At 42.9% G+C, this 14323-nt stretch overlaps 1 protein-coding gene across 1 annotated transcript in view; it reads right to left on the bottom strand.

The window, feature by feature from the left end:
* LOC124622334 (rho GTPase-activating protein 10) overlaps positions 1–14323 on the bottom strand; it is a 576429-nt gene that overhangs the window by 296892 nt on the left and 265214 nt on the right. The gene's annotated exons all lie outside the window — the stretch shown is intronic.

Here is a 14323-nt window from a genome sequence, read left to right as displayed (position 1 = left end):
GGATTCTAAATTGTCTTACAGCGAGGGGGAAAACCACTTATACCAGTGCAATTCGTTATGTTCTATGAGCAGACATTATCAAACAGGAAAGGTAAGGATCGCAATGTAGACGTTTCAGCACGGAAGATCTCTTTTTGTGTCTCTTGCAGTCGATTTTTCGGGCCCTGTGGCAATTGGCTGATTAGAAACGCACTGCATAAACTGTATTAATGGAGAGGTAGTTTCGATGATTTCTCCGTATTAAATGTGGTAGTTCAATTTACAAACTACTTAGAAATTACACAGAAAATATGAAAGGCCTTTGCTAACATCCATTCTAAGTGTGTGTATTAGTGAATTCAAACTAAAGAACAGGTTGTTTTTGAACAATCAAATGCAGGACGATAAATAAATGATACACACTGTGCACAAAAAAATCACATAATCTACGTCAATTAAACATCACGTGAAAAGAATTAATGTCTTGCTTTACGTAACTCTGTAATGAAGTAGTATGACCTACAGTTAGCACAGTAGGTAGTCACAGGTCACAGCGTAAATAATATCTTTCCAGGTTCGAAAAGTGTTTCAAGTATTTAAACCAGTAACGAAACTATATACTTATAGCACACGCGAGATTCAAGGCAGACGAGTAAAAAAATAAATGCATGCCCCAGTACAGCGCTAACAACAAAAAAGATGCACATGTAAAAAAGGAAGAGAAACCAATAACTTCACGAAATGCGGCTAGTAATCCTTCACGAAATGCGGCTGGTAATCACAGAGTGGAATTCCCAACACGCACAGCTACCACTAAACGCTCTTGCGTGAGAGTGATCATACTACACTCTCAAAAAACAAGAGCAACAGGTGTAAACAACTTCTGTAACAGCCTATCCACCGAAACTTCTTTAATCTCAGAACGGAGAGTAATAAAAATAAACAAATAAAGAGATCACAGTCATCAGGGCAACTCCTTTCAAAATCTTGCTGGTATATACTCTGTAGTTTCCCACTCGACACACCGGATCTACAATCAGTACTCAGTTATCTATTCAATAACTGCTGAAGACAGAACAGATATGCCGAGACGTAATGTAAAATCTCGTACGGACCAACAAGGCGTGGATAAGATTTATCAGCCTGGTATATACTATATTGATGAGACGAAACATTCCGAACACTGCCCACAGAGCACCGCGAGATTCAATTCCGCCTGAAGGCGATACACTAATAATTTCGTGTGGCTCAATGGCCAGGTACAAGTCCTTCAACTCGACGCCAATTCATCGATTTGTGTGTTCCTAACCTACCTCAGTTACCCAACTGCGGAAAGGAAACTTACAGTTTAACGTGGAATCCGAACCATGCGTCGTTTCTGGCGAATCTTCATATCATATGCCAGGTTAGAAGGCAGACTACAAAATCCGTGGTCCGATTGGTGTTTGATTCCGCTACGTCTTGGTTTCCAGGTACATGTTTCACTGCTCGGCCATCAGGCCCGACGCCTGGTGTGAAGGCCACGTGCCGCGGTAGAGAAAGTATACCGGAGTATAGTCGTCAAGCGCATTTTCTCGGGTGTTTCGGTAGATATTTGAAATTTCGTTTTTGCAGTGTGTAGTTGGAGTCAGCCCGAACGAATCTGCTCGTCATGTACTTCACGCGACGCCCAGAGTCGGAGGAAAGTTTGTTTCCGGCTGCAAGCAAAATTATTTTTAAAACGGGATTTTACATTTCCATTCTACAGAGCGGTCCCAGATTATTGTGACATATCTTTTGTCGATACGTATTAACAACGACAGTAGAACACGAAGCATAACAAGTTCTCCAGCAGCGACTGAAAAGCTGCTGCATGGAGGTGGCTTTCAATGCGGGCCAGGGTGGTGTTAGGTAGCTGCTGGAGTACTTGCTATATTTCGTATCTTACTCTATCTGTTAATACATATCGGCAAAATAAAATTCACACTACGTTGATTTAGGACTGCCCTGTCTAATGAACACGTAAAATTCTGTTTTAAAAATCAGTTTGTTGTTACGGTGAACTTACTGACGCTTTTCATCGACACTGGACGTCGCACGAAGTACGTGATGAGCAGTATTTCTTTGGGCTGACTCCAACTACTCATTGTAAAAACGTAATTGCAAATATCTGCCGAAACACCAAAGAAAATGGGCCTGGCGCCTCTTAAGAGTAGGGACGAATGTGGACTCATTCTAGTGACGATATGGGCCGCAAATGAGAAACTCTACTGACATAAGGGAATTTGACTAAGGACAATCTGTTAAGCCCCATGACGAGTACCTCAGGGACTGCGAAAATGGTCGGCTGTTCGCGTGCTACTGTCGTGGACATCTATGGAAAATGGCAGTGTGTTGGACGCACACGCCTCATCACATAACGTGGAGATCGGAAGCTCTGGAAAATCTGGTCAGCGAAGATCTGTGGCAGATTTGGCGACAACGCACCGTGCTGGTGCAGGCAGAACAGTTCTGCTGCACACCGTTCAGTGCACATGTTGAACATGGGGCTACGGAGAAAAAGACCTGTATGTGTGCCCACGCTGACCAAACGACATCGTTAATTACGGTTCCAGTGAGCGTGGGATCATCGGGATACGACGGTGGGTCGATGGAAATGTGTGGACGGATGTATCACGTTTCTTGGTACACCAGGTAGATTGTCCTGCCCTTATGCACCGTCATTACGGTGAAAGATGTACAAAACATGCTCTGCATCACGGACGCACGCCGGTGGGGTGTATTACGCTACAGGGGATATTCACTTTCCATTCTTTGGGACCTGTTGTAGTAATCGAAGGCACGCTCCACGACAGCTGTGGACTACAGAACATTATTCCACTTCTTCATGCAACAGTCTTCCCCGACAGCGACGGCATCTTCCAGCAGGATAACTGCCTATGTCACAAGGTCACAATCGTGCTACAGGGGTTTGAGGAGAGTCATAGTGAACTCACGTTAGTTCTTGGCACCATATTCGCCTGATTTGAACCCAATGGAACGCACCTGAGACATGCTATTGGGCAACAGCTCTGCGCCCCAAACTGCCGACCCGTAATTCAGGGCCACTGCGGGACCTGTGCATTGACATCTGGTGCCACATACCTCCGGAAGCCTACGAAATGACTTACCGAATCCGTGCCAAGCAGAATCGCTGCTGTACTGCGTACCAAAGGCGGACCAACACCCTATGAAGCACATGGTCATAATGTTTTAGCTCTTCAGTGTAGATGACTTTAAAACTAAGAAAAAAAATTTCTGTTTCGTTGTTGCATGCTGATCAGTGACGTAAGTGAAGTGTCGGAATGGTTGTTTTTTTTTTTTTTTTTTTTTTTTTTTTTAATCCAGCTTTGTAAAGTTGTGATGTGCGCATTCCATTTAAATTGATGTAATCGTTTGATATGAAATTATTTCTTTTGGGGAATTTATCCAAAGGTAATTCTTTCAAGGAGCGGAAGGTCTGTAAGGATTCTGCTTCTCTAGTTTCAACAGTTAAGATATGTGCTGCCGAATCCAAATGTGATCTTACTTAGCTTTAAGACGATCCATTCTGAAGGTCTTCCCAAAACTGCAACTACACATGCAAACAGAAAAATGGTAAATCTGGTTTAAAGTGATAAGTAATTAAAAGTGTACGACACAACTGAGGCCATACACATGCAAGAAATAAAAATTGCTGTCAGGCTCAAATCTAGGATTATGGTTCCAGAGAGACGGCTGAGATCATAGCAGTTTGTATCACCACGCCGTCTCCAAATTCTCTAGTGTAATCGAAGGTATTTCCTTAATCTACAGTGATACCAACTACAATGGCGGAAAATTTTCGAGATTTGATGTGTGAAAGCTATGTTGCAAAAAATCTCCCCCCTTCCCCTCCCTCTATTTTTTTTTTATTTATTTAGATCCTCCTCTCTCATCACTTGCGGATTCTCCTCTGGCAGCCGTACTTGCAGCATGTTTACTTAAATATGAGATGGTTTTGTGGAATATGTTTGTCGCATTTGCTAACTAACTGACCAAAGGCAAATGTGATAGCAAATTTGTCAGAAAAGTTGTGCCTGTTTTACAAAGAATTCAGTTCACTGCGTGCGCCGATCTGGTACGCTGAGCGAATCGTGGTTTTTACCACTATAGAACAAAAACGAAAAAGCAGTCAAAGCAGTGAATCGAAGTTGGTGGCCCTGCACCAGAAACGTGGAGTCGATTCCATCTTTCTGAAACGTTGTGGTTATTGTTTTCTCCGATCCTGAAGCGATTCTGCTTAGGGTTACTTTTGAAGAACCAAAACGGAAATTGGTGTACTTAAGCAAATCTTCTGAACCAAGTGGCTTTAAAAAAAACCGCCGGCGATTCTAGAGGCTTCATTCCGGAACCGGGCTGCTGCTACGGTCGCAGGTTCGAATCCTGCCTCGGGTATGGATGTGTGTGATGTCCTTAGGTTGGTTAGGTTTAAGTAGTTCTAAGTCTAGGGGACTGATGACCTCAGATGTTAAGTCCCATAGTGCTCAGAGCCATTTGAACCATTTTTTGAAAAACCGTCGCGATGACGTTTGCACCAAATAAAAGTAAGAAAAGCAGTGTGGTTCTTCAGTATCTCCCGGCATAATTCATGACGAAATAGACCCACAGCTCCTAGGCAGTTAGTTTACCAGCACACTTGATGATGGCAACATGATCGCTTGCCGAAATACTGTGGCCGAAATATCGTGCCCGTTCGACACTGACATCCAGCCGGTCACGCATGAACCATTTCGTAAAAATATGCTTTCACAATGGGAAAACTGAAATATCTGAAGTGCAAATTATTTTAACAACCACTCAATACACCAGATTTTGCCTATTTGGCTACCAATTGCAAGAAAATTTGTGTCTGGGAACTGTTTTGCAAATAATAAAAAGGTTGTGGACAGCCGGAGATTGCATTTCTCGAGAATGGCAATCAGGAATGGAGTCTACTCACTGTAAAAACATTGGACAAACTGAGTTGACCACACTGGGAAGCCATTCCTTCAGTAATTGATTCTGGGCTAACGAAAATTACCTCTCACTAGCAGCCGAATACTCTGAAATCATGCTTCTACTTCCTCCGTTTTTCTCAAGTGTTTCAGTTCTACGTTCTTGAATGCAGTAGTACGAATACAACAATTACCTTTTTCTCTGACCACAGTGTGTATGGTAAGGTTATAGCAGATATATTGAACTTTATGCCATATAGAGTAATCTATGCTGAAGGATGAAAAGTTCCAAATAAACTTGTAAAGCAAACGTGGACACTACGAAATAATATGAGAAGCGGGGTTGTAGACGGAAATATGCCCACCAGGCCGTGCGGCAATACCCTGAATCAAATCTCCAGCTTGTTTCCTCGCATCTAAGAATGCGACACACCTAAAATTACAGTTCCCTATGATAGGGACAGCCTTCTTGGTGGCAACGGTCTCCTTTTCTGTATGTTGGTGAAAGGATTCCTCTTTTAACTTCTTCTTTCTCAACATGAACACCATCATTTACATTACAGAAAACATACAACGCGACCTTCACACAGCGAAGAAAAGAAGGAAACACGAACGGAGGTAGAAACCTTTTTCTACTACGTCATACTATTTCGTTCGGCATCAGTTCCCTGGAATCTCATTCCCTCTGGATTATTTAACTCGTTAGCATCTCACCCTTTCCAAGCTTTAAAGCGTTGATGTGACAGTGATCAAAACGCACTTCTGCGCTCTGAAGAATTTTTTCTGCCGTCTCTCAAGGAATATCATTTGAAGATTATTCTGCGTTTTCGTGTCTCTTTTTGTCAGCAAAACAATAGACACCAGCGAAGAATCGAGCAGTTATACGAATTCATTCCTTCAGAAACAGGACGCAATGTTCTTCGCCTCTTCCTTTCCCGTAAGTATCACTTCTGTTCCATCTGCGGTCTTTCCGATAATCTTTCTGAACTGGAAACTTCACCGAACTATGCTTTGGGAGTTGGGGACAATAGTAGCTCGATGCGAGCAAACTTTCTGCGAGAGCTTGCGGCAGGGGAACGCGAAAGCAGCTTCAGAAGCAATACATCTGAGTGGATTCCTTTCTACAGGCTTCGGCCTCGAGTGAAGTTACGAAACTCGTACGGTAATGTTTCACGATACATTATGGCTGATGACCAGAATGGAGAATCGTGCCATATATCCATTTATCGATTGGATTAAACCCGTAAAACCCAATTCCCGATTCTTTAAAGAATCGAACTACCATGAATAAAAGGTTAGATCTCCCGAATTGTGTGTTGTACAATGATGCAATGTTGCAAGTACATTCAGTGGTGTAAGTGGATTCTGGCTCCAAAACATTTCCCAAATAGGTTACTACTAAAGAAATAATAAGCTAAAAGGGTATTTCTGATGCTGTAGTTTTATTGCATGAACAGCTAAAATGTAGTAGGTGATAAACTTTTTTCTGTCATTATTTTGTGGGGTTGTCAGTGAGAAAAAGTATCTTAAAGGCGTGCACTTACGTGTAGTTTGTTGGAAGTCACTGAGTTCTTATATTCTCAAATACTTGATAAATACAGGGTGTCTCAAAAAATATACTAACAGTCTGACTGCTCATAACGTGATGACACTCTTGTTTTGCAGGTGTAACTAATGCAACAGAATGGCAGGAGAGCAACTTAGCTTTGAAGAGAGAAAGTCTGTCCTTAAATGTCACTGGAAAACAGAAAACGGCACGGGAGTGCACAGGAGGTTCAGAAGAGAGTTCCATAAACCGCCGCCACCGCACCGGACCATTGCTCGCATCAGAGGTAAATTTGAAGCAGATGAAACCATTCGCAATGCCAACAAGAAACGTTCTGGACGACCACGGACATCTACCAGCCCTAGAAAAGAAGAGCAGTTGCGGGAAACCCTCATTCGATTATCACAGAAATCTCGGGAGACACACATATCAAAAGATAGCGTTCAATTCTGTGAACAGTACTTGGCAAAATGTGCAGAAGATGCAGGATTTCCACACAAAATTGCCCAGAGCGATGAGGCCACCTTTAAAGTATGTGGCGCAATTAATCGCCATTATTGTACCTACTGGGGTCCTCTTAATCTCCATGTTACAGTTGAACAACATTTAAACGTACCAGGACTAACAGTGTGGTTGGGCTATCAGCACTGGGCATCATAGGATTACTTTTTTTTCACGGAACTGTCACTGGTGACAGATACCTAACTCTTCTGCAGGAGCCCATCGGTCCAGACATTGAGGAGATGTTTGGCCATGAAGAGATTTACTGTCGGCAAGACGGAGCACCTCCCGACTACAATCGCAGTGTAAGAGCTTCTCTCGATGCAGCTTCTCCGAAGACATGGATTGGACGAAGGGGTAGCATTAAATACCCTGCGCATTCCCCAGATCTCACGCCAATGGATTTCTATTAATGGGGATACCTCAAGGACAGAGTTTGTCGCACAACCCCCAAGACAATTGATGCACTGAAATTGGAAATTGAACGACAATGTCGCAAAATTAAAAAAAAAAAAAAAAAAAAAGAAAAGTGTATCGTGCCGTTTCCGAATCAATTGGTTCGCGTTATCAGTTTTGTCTGGACAACGACTGTCATCAATTTGAACATTTGCGACCATTATTCTTTAAGTATATTTTTCTTCTGTAAATTAGGCCTTTAAACTTGTCTGCATGTTCATAAATAAAGTTTTTGTATTTATTCAAAGTTTTAGTACAGTTTCTGAGACACCCTGTAGAGTCAAGGTAATTTACGCGCCTTGAGTCCTGCTGCCTCGAGACACACTTTAACACTCGGCAAAAGCGGTACCGGACAGCTGCTAAATCTCACACAGTATACAGACGATGGGTTCGAAGTTCGTGAGATGACAGGAGTGGTATTTGTCGACTGATCAGCAGCGTATTACACTATCAGTCACCGGCTACTACTAGGAAAGGTTTACAACCACACGAAAGATTCTAGCTGAACTAGGATCATTCCGATTTTTGAACTTTTCCCATGGCGTGCAGATGTCGGACGATGGTGGAATGATTACAGTTCATCACATTTGCTAGTTCTTGTGTACGGTTACGGGGATCAATGCGAATTAATGCGTTTAAGCGATCTTCATGAAATCGTGAAAGTCTTCCTGAACGTGGAAACTCACTAATGTCAAAACGTTCTTCCTTAAAACGGGGAAACCATTTTCCTGCCGTGATCTGTCCAATGCCATTATCCCCGTCACGGCGCAAATGTTTCTGGCTGCCTCCGCTGCTGTCACCCCTCTACTGAACTCAAACAGAAGAATATGTCGGAAAGGTTCCGATTTCTACACTTGGCATTCCATTTTCTAGCGAACAGAGATCCATTCACTATCTCCAAATGGCAATATGTAAACTCAAATAGCAATAGTGAACTGCAAATAAAAAATTACAATCGATAAATAAACCCATAGCAAACGGAACACCAACATGCAAAACAACGCTACGAACTTATGGACCAACCTAATACCATAACACTTTCAGACGGAGTTATAAAATTCGTTACTGACTAGCACGATTCTAGTGTGTTTACCACAACTGGATGATCATGTTTCCGTTCAGATCGGAGTCAATATCAAATATTTGGATTTGTAGCCTGGCAACGAGTGTCGCATAAAAAGGCGGAAAGATCATACATTATTTGATCGCACGACTATCGAACAGTTACTCGAATCCATTAAATATCTGTGAGTATGTATACGGAGACATTAAAAGTGAACGGCTAAATAAAACTTGTAGAAAAGTCAGATCACCTAGTGAGGTCATGGGAAGAATTTTCAGGAAGGTATAGACCAACCACCAAGGAGTTAGCTTATAAAACTGCCTCTCGAACTATACTTTTGTACTGTTCCTCACAAGGGAACCTCCCCATCGCAGCCCCCTCAGATTTAGTTATAAGCTGGCACAGTGGATAGGCCTTGAAAAACTGAACACAGATCAATCGAGAAAACAGGAAGTTGTGTGCAACTATGAAAAAAATAAGCAAAATATACAAACTGAGTAGTCCATGCGCAAGACAGGCAACATCAAGGACAGTGTGAGCTCAGGAGCGCTGTGGTCCCGCGGTTAGCGTGATCAGCCTCAAAATGAGAGGTCCTTGGTTCAAGTCTTCCCTCGAGTGAAAAGTTTAATTTTTTATTTTCAGACAGTTATAATCTGTCCGTTCGTTCATTGACTTCTCTGTTCACTGTAATAAGTTTAGTGTCTGTGTTTTGCGACCGCACCGCAAAACCGTGCGATTAATATACGAAAGGACGTGCCTCTCCAATGGGAAACGAATACATTTGATCACAAGGTCATAGGTCAACCGATTCCTCCACAGAAAAACACGTCTGATATATTCTATACGACACTGGTGACGGCAAGTGCGTCACATGACAGGAATATGTTGTCGACCCACCTAACTTGTACACTTGGCGAATGGGTAAAAAGACTCTTCTACCTTGCCCGATTTAGGTTTTCTTGTGGATGTGATTATCACTCCCAAAAAAGTGATCGCATCGAATGGACGGACAGACAGATAATAATTGTCTGAAAATAAAAAAAATCAAAGTTTTCACTCGAGGGAAGACTTGAACCAAGGACCTCTCATTCTGTAGCTGATCACCCTAACCACGGGACCACAACGCTCCTGAGCTCTCACTGTCCTTGATGTTGCCTATGTTGCGCATGGACTACTCAGTTTGTATATTTTGCGTATTTTTCACAGTTCCATACAACTTCTTCCTGCTTTCTCGACTGATCTGTGTTCAGTTTTTCAAGGCCTATCCACTGTGCCAACTTATAACTAAATCTGATGGGGGTGCGATGGGGAGGTTCCCTTGTCAGTCTGGGACCCTTACACGGTGGCATGAGAAGATATAAGAAGAACAACGGGTTTAGTCTCGGGTTCGTCAAGTTACCGCGAAAGTATCCCAGAGACGCTCATCCAACTCCAGTGGCGGGCGTTACACGAAAGGAGTTGCGTACTCGGTGTGGCTGAGACACTTTCAAAATTTCCAAAGTGTATGTTCGTAGATGGGCCAACCAACATTTTGTTTCCTCGTACACGCGTCTGGTGGAAGTCCATGAAAGTAAAATAAGACAGTTTAGAGCTACACGGGGGCTTACCAAAAGGAGGGCTGCCAATAAATCATTCGCGGCAGGAACGGGAATGGGGAGACAGTAGCATACAAAAAAAAACCTCCGTCGCTCAGTTCGGCAGCTTGCCGAGTATAGATGAAGGTCCGCTAAGCCACCAAACCAAAATACAAAATCAATGATTAAAGAAATACAGTTTTACCTTAATTGTATATTGAGAACCACAGTGACGACGTGCAATGCAGAAAGATGACGTAAAAAACCCTGCGAGAGCTATGCACCAAATGCTTTGCCCCACGTACTTAAACGTGCTGTCGGAACTGTGGCGAATCTAGCACCTGGAAACCACCACCAATGTAGCTTCTCTCCGGTCGACTACTACGTTTCATGATCTGAAATTCAGTGCACCGGATCTTACGTAAAACGTCCATGAAAGAAGCACGCCATCAACAGCTTCGTGATTCGAATCGATAATCATTGTGATGAAATAAAGCAAGCCTATTTACTCCTTTTCCTCTTCCTCCAGGTATTTTTCGACTGATGTGCAGTCCGTTTTCAACGAACTTCTGCAGCGTAGTCGAAACAACCTTGCCGATATGTGGAAGCCCTGAAGAAAGGCATTCGTGGCCGTCGATATATCAGTTTTAATGGAAACAGTTCTGAGGGTGGGGATTCGTACAAAAGACAAAATAATATAAGTTAGCTTAAAAATTTAACATTAAAATATTTTAAGAAGTGTCAAGAACTTTATTCATAAATGACTTTTAGCTACACTACATTCTCATCTGAATCCTGTCCGAAACCTTTCCGTATATGACAGTCCGAGGGCAAGATGATGACAGTAGACAGTGAATGATTTTTTTTCACGAAAGCAGTGCATTTATATTTCAACATATTTTCTTTTTTTAATCAGTGCCATTTGTCCACAGTTCTTCCAACGAGCATTCATTTCCGGAAGCCCTGAAAAAATAATCTGTGGGTCAGATAACTTCTTCATTGCTCTCGAAACCTTCTCAAACTTCTAATTTTTCCCTCTGACAAATCACGTTTGTACTGTCCCGAGTTTTTTTCTCCATTTTGAAATATAATGTATTTCATGTTATTACTATTTCACAAAGGTAGTCCAGAAAATTGGTATGGTTCTCAGCAGCTACTGGTTTGCGCTATGCAAAATATTCATTAAAAATAAGGATTTTACATTCCAAAGACCACTGGCATAACCATTCCGCGGATGAATTCCACTTCGCCTTTTTGAGTAAACTGGGGGGACTTGCGTCTCTTCGAGGGGCTACACAATGTTGAGAATTAACTTTCATAGCTATTTTGGTCATCGTTCAAGAAATTTGGTACATTACTAGTAGTACGTTTTTTGTGGTTAATTATTCACACAACATGCACTTTTTTCCTTTTTCTGATACTGTAATGGTGTCGTCTATTTTATAACCTATTATTTACCTATAATATTATATTATCTGAAGCACCCAGAAGCGGATGTGTAAACGAAATAAAACTTTACGGCTTTAGAGGTTACCCGTTATTATAATAATTGCAACTCAGGAGATATTTCTGGCCAGGAGAGTACCTAAACTACATGCAGACAGTTCCTAACGAGACATGCCATATGTGATAGAGAACTGTCCTGTTCTAAAAATTGTACCACGATACTACCGCATAGGAGGTAACATGAGGATGCAGGATTGTCCGTAACTACCGTAATGCCTTCACAGTTTTCCCCTATTATTACCAACAGCGTATCTCCCTCGCCATGACGTCAAGAGTAACACCGCTGGGCCTCTCCAACACAGAGGAAGAATGGGATCTCTCCCAAAGTCGCCTCCATGCTCGCCCGCGACTGACATCCGGGGTACTGCAGAACCGCGATTGTTCGCTGAACTTAGTGGCGCTGCCTCTGGATCACGGGGTCCCGTATTCGATTCCTGGCCGGGTCGGCGACCTTCTCCGCACCCAGGATTTGGTGCTTGTGATGTTCTCATCATTTAATCATCATTCGGGAAAACGGCGAGAGTGGGCTGTGAAAAAAATCAGGACTTTGTACGGGCGCCGATAACCGCGTCGTTGAGCGCCCCGCAAACCAATCGTCGTCGTCCTCTTCGTCGTCATCATCATAATCTGTTCGCTGAACACAATGCAACGCCATTCGTAGGCAGTCTGCGCTTTCTGGCAACGGCACCACTCCAAACGCAGCCGTCTGCGTTGTGATGTTGACGCCAGCGTATGCATGGAGCGGTAATTCCCAGTCCGACTGCTACCAATCTCTGACCACATGCGCGCGATGACAGAATGTTGCAGCGAGTTGTTCTCGGATGGCAGGCGCAGATGTTAAGGGTGCACAACACGGCAATCTACCGCCGTAGACCGCGCTGACTGCTACCATGGTGCAGCGGCGCTGCTCAGTCGCTGCTGGAGTACTCATTATTTTTGTGCTTTTCTGCCCCTGTCAATACATGTCGATATAACTAACATCGCACTAGGTTAGTTTTGGACCGCTTTATCGAAAGGGCACGTAAAATTCCACCTTAAATATAATTTTGTTTGTAAGGGGGAAAAAACGGACGCATCCCCTCGACAATGAACGTCGCACGAAAGACCTATTTCCAAAGCGAGGGGAAAGATCCACCGTGGTATAACAATCATGTACGAAAGGTACTACGGAAACAAAGAAAGCTTCATCATAGGTTTAAGAGTAGTCGAATCATAGCTGATACGGAAAAGCTGAACGAAGCGAAAAAGAGCGTAAAGAGAGCAATGAGAGAAGCATTCAACGAATTCGAACATAAAACATTGGCAAACAATCTAAACAAGAACCCTAAAAAGTTTTGGTCATATGTAAAATCGGTAAGCGGATCTAAATCCCCTATTCAGTCACTCGTTGACCACGATGGCACCGAAACAGAGGACGACCGAAGAAAGGCAGAAATACTGAATTCAGTGTTCCGAAACTGTTTCACTGCGGAAAATCGTAACACGGTCCCTGACTTCAGCCGTCGCACGGACGCCAAAATGGAAAATATTGAAATAAACGATATCGGAATTGAAAAACAACTGCTATCACTTAGTAGCGGAAAAGCATCCGGACCAGACGAGATACCCTTAAGATTCTACAGTGATTATGCTAAAGAACTTGCCCCCTTTCTATCAGCAATTTATCGTAGATCGCTGGAATAACGTAAAGTACCTAGCGACTGGAAGAAAGCGCAGGTCGTTCCCGTTTTCAAGAAGGGTCATAAATCAGATGCGAATAATTATAGGCCTATTTCGCTTACGTCAATCTGTTGTAGAATAATGGAACATGTTTTGTGTTCTCGTATTATGACGTTCTTAGATAATACAAATCTCCTTCATCATAACCAACATGGATTCCGCAAACAGAGATCATGTGAAACTCAGCTCGCCCTATTTGCCCAAGAAATTCACAGTGCCGTAGACACTGGCGAGCAGATTGATGCCGTATTCCTGGAGTTCAGGAAGGCATTTGATACGGTTCCGCACTTACGCTTAGTGAAAAAAATACGAGCTTACGGAATATCGGACCAGGTTTGTGATTGGATTCAGGATTTCCTAGAAGAAAGAACACAACATGTCATTCTTAACGGTTCAAAATCTGCAGATGTAGAGGTAATTTCGGGAGTACCGCAGGGAAGCGTGATAGGACCTTTATTGTTTACAATATACATAAATGACTTAGTTGACAACATCGGTAGCTCCGTGAGGCTATTTGCAGATGACACGGTTGTCTACAAGAAAGTAGCAACATCAGAAGACTCGTACGTACTCCAGGAGGACCTGCAGAGGATTAATGCATGGTGCGACAGCTGGCAGCTTTCCCTAAACGTAGATAAATGTAATATAATGCGCATACATAGGGGCAGAAATCCATTCCAGTACGACTATGCCATAGGTGGTAAATCATTGGAAGCGGTAACGACCGTAAAATACTTAGGAGTTACTATCCGGAGCGATCTGAAGTGGAATGATCACATAAAACAAATAGTGGGAAAAGCAGGCGCCAGGTTGAGATTCATAGGAAGAATTCTAAGAAAATGTGACTCATCGACGAAAGAAGTAGCTTACAAAACGCTTGTTCGTCCGATTCTTGAGTATTGCTCATCAGTATGGGACCCTTACCAGGTTGGATTAATAGAAGAGATAGACATGATCCAGCGAAAAGCAGCGCGATTCGTCATGGGGACATTTAGTCAGCGCGAGA

The sequence above is a fragment of the Schistocerca americana genome, chromosome 7 (genome assembly GCF_021461395.2).
Source record: "Schistocerca americana isolate TAMUIC-IGC-003095 chromosome 7, iqSchAmer2.1, whole genome shotgun sequence".
In the NCBI taxonomy this organism is placed as follows: Eukaryota; Metazoa; Arthropoda; class Insecta; order Orthoptera; family Acrididae; genus Schistocerca; species Schistocerca americana.
Note: the sequence above shows the minus strand (reverse complement) of the source record. Positions and strands in the feature narration are given on the sequence as shown.